The following is a 10,793-nucleotide window of genomic DNA, read 5'->3' on the forward strand; positions in this document are numbered from 1 at the left end:
GTGGTGGCTAGGAGACTGGTGTGACCGGCTTCGTACCATCCTCTGGTGTACTTCTTCATAAAAAATTTTATTCAAAACTTTATAAGAACCGTACTACTGACTTACTAAGTTCATAATTCTTAATTCTAAAAATTAAAATGCAGATGTATACATTTTCTATCTGTTCTGTAACCGAGACACAGGGTCCAGTTAGCATTGGCCTACTGCTTTCTCCGAACCTCACTGTGTTAGATGGCCGCATACCTCGCACTCCCTGTTGTTACCCGCACGGCACGCCGGTTTGGTGTTTAAAGCTACGTATTACCTGGACTCCGCATGTTCGTCACGGCGTCGTCGTCGTCCTTTAACCCAGGAAACTAATTCTGGTGGAATGAATGTCGCCGGCCGGTGTGGCCGTGCGGTTCTAGGCGCTTCAGTCTGGAACCGCGTGACCGCTACAGTCGCAGGTTCGAATCCTGCCTCGGGCATGGATCTGTGTGATGTCCTTAGGTTAGTTAGGTCTAAGTAGTTCCAAGTTCTAGGGGACTGATGACCACAGAAGTTAAGTCCCATAGTGCTCAGAACCATTTGAACCTGGCTCGGGCATGAATGTGTGTGATGTCCTTAGGTTAGTTAGGTTTAATTAGTTCTAAGTTCTAGGCGACTGAGGACCTCAGAAGTTAAGTCGCATAATGCTCAGAGCCATTTTGGAATGAATATTATTCAGCATACAAATTTACAGCTGCACTGTTTGGTAAGTCCCGTCCTTCGGCCCTGTTCCCTTTTAGTTATTTAGGAAGATCAAGAATTTCACTTGACATAGATTTATGATGAAATAGAGGTGTCCTCAAACTGGGAGCAGTTCACACTGGTATATTCTCCAATGTCATCTCAATATTCAGGTGTACAACAGTCTAGACGATTTCACGTTACCACATGTGAGTCCAGCACTATTTTTTTAATTATTCTTTCATTTGGGTTTACTTATAGCCTCTGCTGAACCTTCCTCGCTATTGTTTTTTGTTTTTCATTTTATGGACGTCTGGCGCACTCAGAACATAAATTATCAATAACAACTGGTTTTATTACGTTTGACTTCCGTTGGTGGTTGCGTCAGTAATGCTCCTCATTGCATCTTGGAACACGCTTTAAGACATTTAGATAACAAGGGACTTTAGATCTTGTAAGTAATTTTATGATTGCGGCTCGTGCATTTTGGTATCAATTCGTATGCCATGATTTTAATTTTTAGTATTAAGAATTCTGAACTTTGTAAGTCAGTTGTACGGTTCTTATAAAGTTTTCTATAAAAAATCTTTACGCAGAAATATACCTGAGGATGTACCTGCGTAGAATGGAACCGGTTGTACCAATCTCTGAGATGAACACTAAAGAACGACCAGTGAAGTAGGAAGTTACAAATATTCAGTTAATTATTTCTTCAGTAGATCATTTGCACGATTTCTATCCAAATGATGTGGAAATCGAGAAAGTTGCAGAAAAATCCTAAATGGTCGCCAAAAATCGAAATTAGCATCAATAGGCGGCAGGATAAGCAACTAGGCCACAATGGTGACAGTGGTAGTACTGAGTGGTTTTAATTAACATTCAGCTACTCACTGAGGTCCATTGTGGGCTGCAGTTATAGTGTGGCAGCGAAACTTGGTACATGTGGTAATGCAGAACCAATTCACGGTGGGAAAAAATTAGTCCTATTTTGGCCACCAGGTGCAGATCTGGCGCTGTGCAGCATCTCGTTGGCGTCTCTGGTGTCCATATTGAACAAATTATGTAAGCGATGATTAATAATAAAATAATCATTATGCCTTTCTTAGTTGTTTGATCTCTTCTGCCCACGCCCTGTTCCTAATTCGTTACATATGGAAACATTTCTTATTTTTGGACGACTTTGCTGTTTTCTGTTCCTCCTCCAGTGTTGCAACCATGAGCCGTCAGTTGCAGCTAACAGTGCGGCGGTTAGAGGAGTGGGCTGCAAAGACGGGTTTTCGGTTTTCTGCTGATAAGTGTGTTTGTGTTCATTTTAATCTTTCTCGTCGTCATTTTACTTTGCCTGCCTTGCATATAGGGGATACTGTCCTACATTTTAGAGACACAGTGCGGTTTGTGGGCCTAATTTTTGTCTCCAGGTTGTCATGGCTGCCACACCTACGCGACTTGAAAGCCGGAACGCTGAAGGCACTGAACATCCTCAAGTGCCTCAGCCACAGGTCTTGGGGAGCGGACAGGGCGTGTCTCCTTCAGTTTCATCGAGCTTTCGTGCGTTCACGGCTGGACTATGGGTGCACAGTGTATGGGTCAGCGAGGCCGTCTTTTTTGCAGATCCTTGACGCTGTCCACCATGCTGGTATTCGACTGGCCACGGTTGCTTATCGGACCAGTCCCATACCCAGCCTCTGTGCTGAGGCTGGGGAACCGCCACTTACCATCCGGCGGCAGCTCCTGCTGGTGCGCCAGGCTTGTAAGTTTCTGGCAGCTCCCACCTCGCCTGCTCACCATCTTGTGATTCATCCACCTCTGGACCGCCTTTTTTCCCACCGTCCCGGGGCTACGTTGCCGTTTGGGGTCCGTGTGATAGAGTCACTCGGTGTGGCGTCTGTACAACCCCAAATCCGGGGTTTTAACCGCCTGCCACCCTGGTTACTGAAGAGGCCCGGAGTGATTTTAGATTTATTGCAGTACAAGAGAGATTGCACTCCTGCCATCGTTTTTAATGCAGCATTTCTGCCATTTTATCTGAGCACCACGACTATGTAGCTGTTTTCTACGGATGGGTCGAAACAAGGGGATTCCGTCAGTTGCTCTGTTGTTTTTCCGGGTCGTGTCCTCAAGGTCCGACTGCCTCAGACTTTTACTGTCTTTGATGCAGAATTGCCTGCGATCTTGCGGGCACTGGAGCATATGAGACATTATTCCTGTCCTGAATTTCTTGTCTGTTTCGATTCACTAAGTGCCCTTCACTCTTTGCAACGTTTGTATCCAGCAGATAAAATAGTCCAGACCATCCAGGATGCCCTCCTCCAACTACAGCGACTGGGGAAGGTGGTCGTTTTCTGCTGGGCTCCGGGGCATGTCGGCATTGCTGGGAATGAAAGAGCAGATCTCGCAGCCAAGGAGGCGTGTCTCGGTCTACAAGTATCTCAGTGTGCTATACCCCTGTACGCACTCACCTCGCTGTTGAGCTCACGAGTCATGCATCGGTGGGAGGATGAGTGGCTGGAAGTGACTGACAATAAGCTCCGTATAGTCAAGCCCACAACGCGTGTGTGGTGTACTTCGTTTCAGCCCCGTCGACAGGACGAGGTTCTTCTCGCTCGGCTTCGGATAGGCCACAGCCCTATGACGCATGGCTTCCTGCTCCGGCGGGAGGACTCTCCAATGTGTGATGCTTGCGGCGTCCAAGTCACTGTGCGCCACCTTTTATTGGACTGCGTTTTATTTTCTGACCAGCGGGCCGCGGCTCACTTGCCAGCGGACCTGCCATCTCTTTTAGGCAGCACTCGGACGAATGTGGTTAAAGTTTTAAAGTTCTGTGTCATATCAAATGTTTTTACAAAGATTTTAGGGAGAGGATCTTAATTTGCTCACTGTGTGACAAGCTCGCCCATATTTCATGTAAGTAGCCAGCCAGTGAAAATTTCCTGTGGCATTCTTGTTGCTACGTTTTTCCTTTCCTTACTTTCTACTTTCTTATGTCTCATTTTCCTTCTTTTCCTGCTTTCTTCGCGTGTGCGTTTCAGCTTTATTAGGTCTGTCCGCATTCGTTCCCTTTAATGCGTGTCAATTCGCTGATGACCTCGACGTTGAGCGCTCATAAGCCCCAACACACACACACACACACACACACACACACACAGGCACACATTTCTCTACGTCTTTTTTGAGTTCACGAGCCAGGTTTTGCACCTGGTAGCCAAAACTGGAACCAAATTTTTTTTCTAGCGTAAATCGGTTCCACATTACGCATTAGAATATCTACCCAGTTTCGCTTCCATGCGATAATTACAGCCGACACAGAACCTCTGTGAGTAGGTGCACTGTAATTATAACCATCCGGTACACGAAGTAGGAATGCGAATGTAAATAGGTTAAACAGAGCAGACGTGAGAGGTGGCGGTGGTGCGCAGGCGCTGCAGCCGCCGCCGCCGCCGCCGGGCGCGGCGCAGGTGCGCGCCCGGGTGTCTCGCTCGCCGCTGCCGACGCTGAAGCCGCCGCGCGTGCCGCCGCCGCCGCCGCTCACCGCCTCCGAGCAGGACTTCCTCGTCTTCCACGCCGAGTACTGCCCCTACAGCGACCAGCCCAGCGACTTCCTGCAAGACAAGAAGCTACTCAGTGCCTCCTCCGCCTCCGTCTCTCCACAGGTTTCCGACTCGTGACCCCACTGTCCTTTTGTTATTTACCTGTAACCCCTATCCAAATTATATACTTAATAATTTTTATCGAGCGTTTACTCTGTAATAAGGCACGTATTAGTCTACTACCTCCTTGAAAGATATACTACTGGCCATTAAAATTGCTACACCACGAAGATGACGTGCTACAGACGCGAAATTTAACCGACACGAAGAAGATGCTGTGATACGCAAATGATTACCTTTTCAGAGCATTCACACAAGGTTGGTGCCGGTGGAGATACCTACAATGTGCTGACATGAGGAAAGTTTCCAACCGATTTTTCATACACAAACAGCAGTTGACCGGCGTTGCCTGGTGAAACGTTGTTGTGATGCCTCGTGTAAGGAGGAGAAATGCGTACCATCACGTTTCCGATTTTGATAAAGGTCGATTGTTGCCTATCGCGATTGCAGTTTATCGTATCGCGACATTGCTGCTCGCGTTGGTCGAGATCCAATGACAGCAGAATATGGAGTTGGTGGGTTCAGGAGGGTAATACGGAACGCAGTGCTGGATCCCAACGGCCTCGTATCACTAGCAGTCGAGATGACAGGCATCTTATTCACGTGGCTGTAACGGATCGTGCAGCCACGTCTCGATCCTTGAGACAACAGATGGGAGCGTTTGCAAGACAACAACCATCTGCACAAACAGTTCGACGTCGTTTGCAGCAGCATGGACTATCAGCTCGGAGACTGTGGCTGCGGTTACCCTTGACGTTGCATCACAGACAGGAGCGCCTACGATGGTGTACTCAACGACGAACGCCGCCCGGAGTGGCCGAGCGGTTCTAGGCGCTACAGTCTGGGACCGCAGGACCGCTATGGTCGCAGGTTCGAATCCTGCCTCGGGCATGGATGTGTGTGATGTCCTTAGATTAGTTAGGTTTAAGTAGTTCTAAGTTCTAGGGGACTGATGACCTCAGCAGTTAAGTTCCATAGTGCTCAGAGCCATTTGAAACCATTCAACGACGAACCTGGGTGAACGAATGGCAAAACGTCATTTTTTCGGATGAATCCAGGTTCTGTTTACAGAGTCATGATGGTCGCATCCGTGTCGGGCGACATCGCAGTGAATGCACATTGGAAGCGTGTGTTCGTCATCGCCATACTGGCGTATCACCCGGCGTGATGGTATGGGGTGCCATTGGTTACTCGTCTCGGTCACCTCTTGTTCGCATTGACGGCACTTTGAACAGTGGACGTTACATTTCAGATGTGTTACGACCCGTAGCTCTACCTTTCATTCGATCCCTGCGAAACCCTACATTTCAGCAGGATAATGCACGACCGCATGTTGCAGGTCCTGTATGGGCCTTTCCGGATACAGAAAATGTTCGACTGCTGCCCTGGCCAGGACATTCCCCAGATCTCTCACCAACTGAAAACGTCTGGTCAATGGTAGCCGAGCAGCTGGCTCGTCACAATACGCCAGTCACCACTCTTGATGAACTGTGGTATCGTGTTGAAGCTGCGTGGGCAGCTGTACCTGTACACGCCATCCAAGCTCTGTTTGACTCAATGCCCGGGCGTATCAAGTCGTTATTACGACCAGAGGTGGTTGTTCTGGGTATTGATTCCTCAGGATCTATGCACCCAAATTGCGTGAAAATGTAATCACATATCAGTTCTAGTATAATATATTTGTCCAATGAATACCCGTTTATCATTTGCATTTCTTCTTTGTGTAGCAATTTTAATGGCCAGTAGTGTAAGAACTGCGTGCAAGACTGGTACTCGAATCCGAAATCTCGTCTTTGGCGGTTACTGACTGAGCTATGCGGGCGCGACTAACGACATGCGTTGCATTGCTTTCATTCTGTCACTGCTTTTACTGCACTTTCCAAACTTCACGAAATCTCTCCAGTAAACTTCGAAGGAAGGAAGATTTGGGTTAAATATCCGCTCGACAATGAGGTCATTAGGGACAGAGCACAAGTTCGGATTGTGTCAAGGACGGGGAAGTAAACCACCCGTATCCTTTCAAAGCAATCTTCGAGGCATTTGCCTAGATCGATGTAGGGAAATCATTTCAAACGGACACAATGATTCAGTCTGTCATTATCACTAGCGTAATTATGGTATGACAGCCAGCGCACCGTTTCCGCAACAGTCTAGCTTGGTGACGGGTGGGACAAAGGAAGAACATAAGAAAAGCGGTGGATGCAGGTCGAATTAGGAGGGAGAAAAGAAGGAGTAGAAGAGAAAGAAAGTAAAGGATTGGTGGGCACTAAATTCGACAGGGGATGGAGAGGAACGAAATGGCAAGGAGGTTCGTACTAGATTATTAAGCAACATTCCAGCAATACACTGCAGCAGCACTCCGTCTTCAGGCCACAAGTGACCCATCGGTACCATCCGACCGCCGGTCATCCTCAGATGAGGATGCGGATAGAAGGGGCGCGTGGTCAGCACACTGCTCTCCTGGTCGTTATGATGGTTTTCTGTGACCAGAGCCACTACTGTTCGGTCGAGTAGCTCCTCAGTTGGGATCACGAGACTGAGTTCATCCCGAAAAATGGCAACAGCACATGGCGGCGCGGATGGTCACCCATCCAAGAGCCGGCCACGCCCGACAGCGATTAACTTCGGTGATCTGACGGGAACCAGTGTATCCACTGCGGCAAGGCCGTTGCCCTCAGTAATACACTACCCTCCATAAATTTGGAAACGCCAAATGATTACTGCAATGGAAAATAAATACATAATAATATTGCATTTTATTATTTTGTAAATGTTTATCAAGCTCAAACAATACATAGGCAAACGCAACTATTAAAGCTTAAATTCCTCAAAATAGCCACCCTTTACTGGGTTGCATACTCTCAGCACGTGATGGGTCAATTTCTTCAGGGTTTCAGTTGGAATTAGTCTGCATTCTCGCTGCAGGATCTCCCACAAGTGTGTCCAATTCACGATTACCTGTTTTCGAGTACTTCTGTCCAACTTATCCCATAGTACCTCGATTGGGTTACAATCAGGTAACTAGGAAGGCCATTCAATGCGTATCAAAATTTTCTGTGCCTTTAGATACTTCACGTTGTTCTGACACAATCGGGATGTGTGTTTTGGGTCGTTTTCTTACTGTAAGACAAACCCTGTCCCAAACAGATACTAACCAGATGTCTTGAGTTGTCGCTGGAGAAAAGGTTCATTTTTCCATCTACTTTCACCAAATCCCCGACCTTATTACCTCCAAGAATCGCCTCCATGTTTAACAGTTGGAATACACCTGATGATTCAAGTGAACGTGGGGCAAACGACGTACGAATTGACGCCGTTTACTTCCAAATTTTTCGAACTTGGATTCGTCAGTGAATCACACTATTTCCCAATCACCAGCTGTCCAGTGTTGGTGTGTCGTAGCCCATTCAAGCTTTCTCTGCTTGTTAACAGAGCGCAACAATCGTTTCCTTGCTGCTACGTAACCCTGGCGATTGTCTTCTGTCAAGCGCCGTCTTCCTGGTGACTCACTCACTGGTGTATCCCTACTTGTGATCACTTCAGCAACCAGTTCACGGACAGTTTTTAATTTACTGCAGTTACTGGTCTCTACTAAATACTTTTCGTGGCATTCTATTATTTCCCTGGGTGCCCCTGAACGAGGACGATCATCGTAGGAACCTGTAGATCGATGCCGGTGTATGGTTTTGACTATTTCGCTGTTGGAAATCTTCAACTTCTTTGACATTTCTCTGACACTATTGGCTTCTTGGTGCAAATCCCGTGAATCATAAGAAATTTGGCACTATGGTGCCCTTTTAAATAACTTTCGCTGCGTGTATTACCTTCTTTTGCGGCGTGCCCTACTTCCATACAAAAGAAACCACAACTGAACAGAACTGTAAACAACGAACCTCTACACAGTCGCGTCATCTACTGGTGCCAATTTCTTTGCTCAGTAGAACTGCTTGGACAGGTAAAGTCTATTTGTATAAAACTGGAGAGGAGAACACGGCAAGCATCATGACCCGGTTTGCCAGAAACTTCACTCAGTGGAAGAGGATTCAAAATAAGCGAACAAGTGTCTCCGTAGATACTGGACCGTTTCTGAAAAAACGGCAGTCAAAGTTTTCGAGATATTTTCGAGATTCTGTATGTGCCTTTACCGATTGATAATCTCAGACGAAATGATGAGCTAGCGGTTAACGCCGCGGCTTCTTAATTTCGCGCCCCCGATTCGAAAACCAATTATATCACTTATTTTTGTTTTTCATTTATATACCCTTGTCTACAGACGATTACTACATGGATCTTTTTTCAGTTTGTATTGGTATAACGTTGTCCTTATTCGCCTACTAAATCAGTGTCAGATGAATGAATTAAAACAAAAAAAGAATGACAAAATTATTTGAAATTCTTTTCGGTGAGATTCTGTACAGTATCAAGATTCGTAATCAATTGTAAGCGTCAGTTTGCGGAAAAGTGAATCGTTATGCATGGTTTGCCGCGAAATTATTGCTAACGCGCGAAACTTTCCGAGTGTTGCTGACGTTTCTTTCCCGAGTGAGATTCATACGAAGAAACGTCATAGTGGCAAAACCTGCCTTCACGCGATGCTCGTGGTGTTCGAAGTACCTGTGTTTCGACTGTTACTACGACCGATATCATCCAAGGCAATGCACAAATCTTCCTGAAAAATAAACACCTGAATAAAATAAGAAGTTGGAATATCAGAATGTGAGATTTTAAAATGTCGTTGTGACCTTCAGTCCAAAGACTGGTTTGATGCAGCTCTCCATGCTACTCTATCCTGTGCGAGACTCTTCATCTCCGAATAACTGCTGCAACCTACATTCCTCTGAATCTGCTTACTGTATTCAACTCTTGCTCTCCCTCTGCGCTTTTTACCACCCATCCCTTGAAGTCTCAGAATGTGTTCTATCAACCGATCCCTTCTTTGGTCAACTCGTGCCATAAATTTCTTTCTCCCCATTTCTGTTCGGTACCTCCTCATTATTTACGTGATCGGCCCTTCTAGTCTTCAACATTCTTCTGTAGTACCACATTTCGAAAGCTCCTACTATCTTTTTCTCTAAACTGTTCAGCGTCCAAGTTTCACTTCCATACATGACTAGACTTCAGACAAATACTTTAAGAAAAGGGTTCCTAGCTCATAAATCTATATTCGACATCAACAAATTTCACTTCTTCAGAAATGCTTTTCTTGACATTGCCAGTCTACATTTTATATCTTCTCAACTTCGGCACATCAGTAGTTGCTGCCCAATCAGCAAAACTCACCTATTACTTTAAGTATCTCGTTTCCTAATCTAATTCCCTTAGCATCACATTCTTTCATTCGGCTACATTCCGTTATCTTTGTTTTGCTTTTGTTGATGTTCATCTTACGTCTTACTTTCAAGACACTGTCAATTCCGTTCAGTTGGTCTTCTGTTTTGCTGTTTCACCAATCTTAAAGTTTTAGTTTCTGCTCCCTGAACTTTTATTCCTACTCCAAATTTTCTATGGTTGCCTATACTGCTTGTTCAATGTACAGATTGAATAACATTGGGGATAGGCTAAAACCCTTTCTCACTCCCTTCTCAACCACAGCTTCCCTTAAATAGCCCTCGACTCTTATAAATGCCGTCTGGATTCGGTACAGTTTGTAAATAGCCTTTCGCTCCCTGTATTTTAGCGTAGCTTCCCTCAGAATTTCTCTAAGTTTGTGTTTCCTTTACCTAACTGCTAAGATAAGTAGTAGGGGCTGTATTACCTCGCGTGTTCGTACAGTTCTCCGGAATCCAAACTCATCTTCCCCGAGGCTGGCTTCTACCAGTTTTTCCATTCTTCTTTAAGGAATTCGTGTTAGTATTTTGCAGCTATGACTTACTAACTGATAGTTCGGTAATTTTACACGTGTCAGCAGCTGCTTTCTTGGGAACAGGATTTACTACGTTCTTCTTGAAGTCTGAGAGTATTCGGCCTGTCTCATACATCTTGTACACCATATGAAAGAGTTTTACCATGACTGGTTCTCCCAAGGCTATCTGTAGTTCTGATGGAATATCATCTACCCCCGGAGTCTTGTTTCACCTTAGATCTTTCAGAGCGTTGTCAAAATCTTCTCGCAGTATCATATCTCCTATCTCATCTTCTCTTTCTCTAACATTGCCTCCCGTGTGTAGGCCCTCAATATACTCCTAACACCCCTCAACTTTCCCTTCCGTGCTTACGACTGGTTTTCCAACTGAGCTCTTGATATTCATCAAATGCTGCTCTTTACCCCAAAGGTCCCTTAATTACACTTGGCTTCTAGCCATTCCTTCTTCGTCATATTGCATTTCCCGTCAATCACATTTTTAAACGTTTGAATTCCCTTTCGCCTGATTCATTTGCTACTTTTTTAAATTTTCTCCTTTCATCAATTAAATCCAATATCTCTTTGGCATTTCTTCA

General features: G+C 45.6%; 1 pseudogene; it reads right to left on the minus strand.

Annotated features, from left to right (window-relative positions):
- Positions 1-6,910: 6,910 nt before the first annotated feature.
- On the minus strand, positions 6,911-7,028 carry LOC126337314 (5S ribosomal RNA; annotated as a pseudogene).
- Between the last annotated feature and the right edge of the window lie 3,765 nt (positions 7,029-10,793).

The sequence above is a fragment of the Schistocerca gregaria genome, chromosome 2, assembly GCF_023897955.1.
Source record: "Schistocerca gregaria isolate iqSchGreg1 chromosome 2, iqSchGreg1.2, whole genome shotgun sequence".
NCBI classification, from domain to species: Eukaryota; Metazoa; Arthropoda; class Insecta; order Orthoptera; family Acrididae; genus Schistocerca; species Schistocerca gregaria.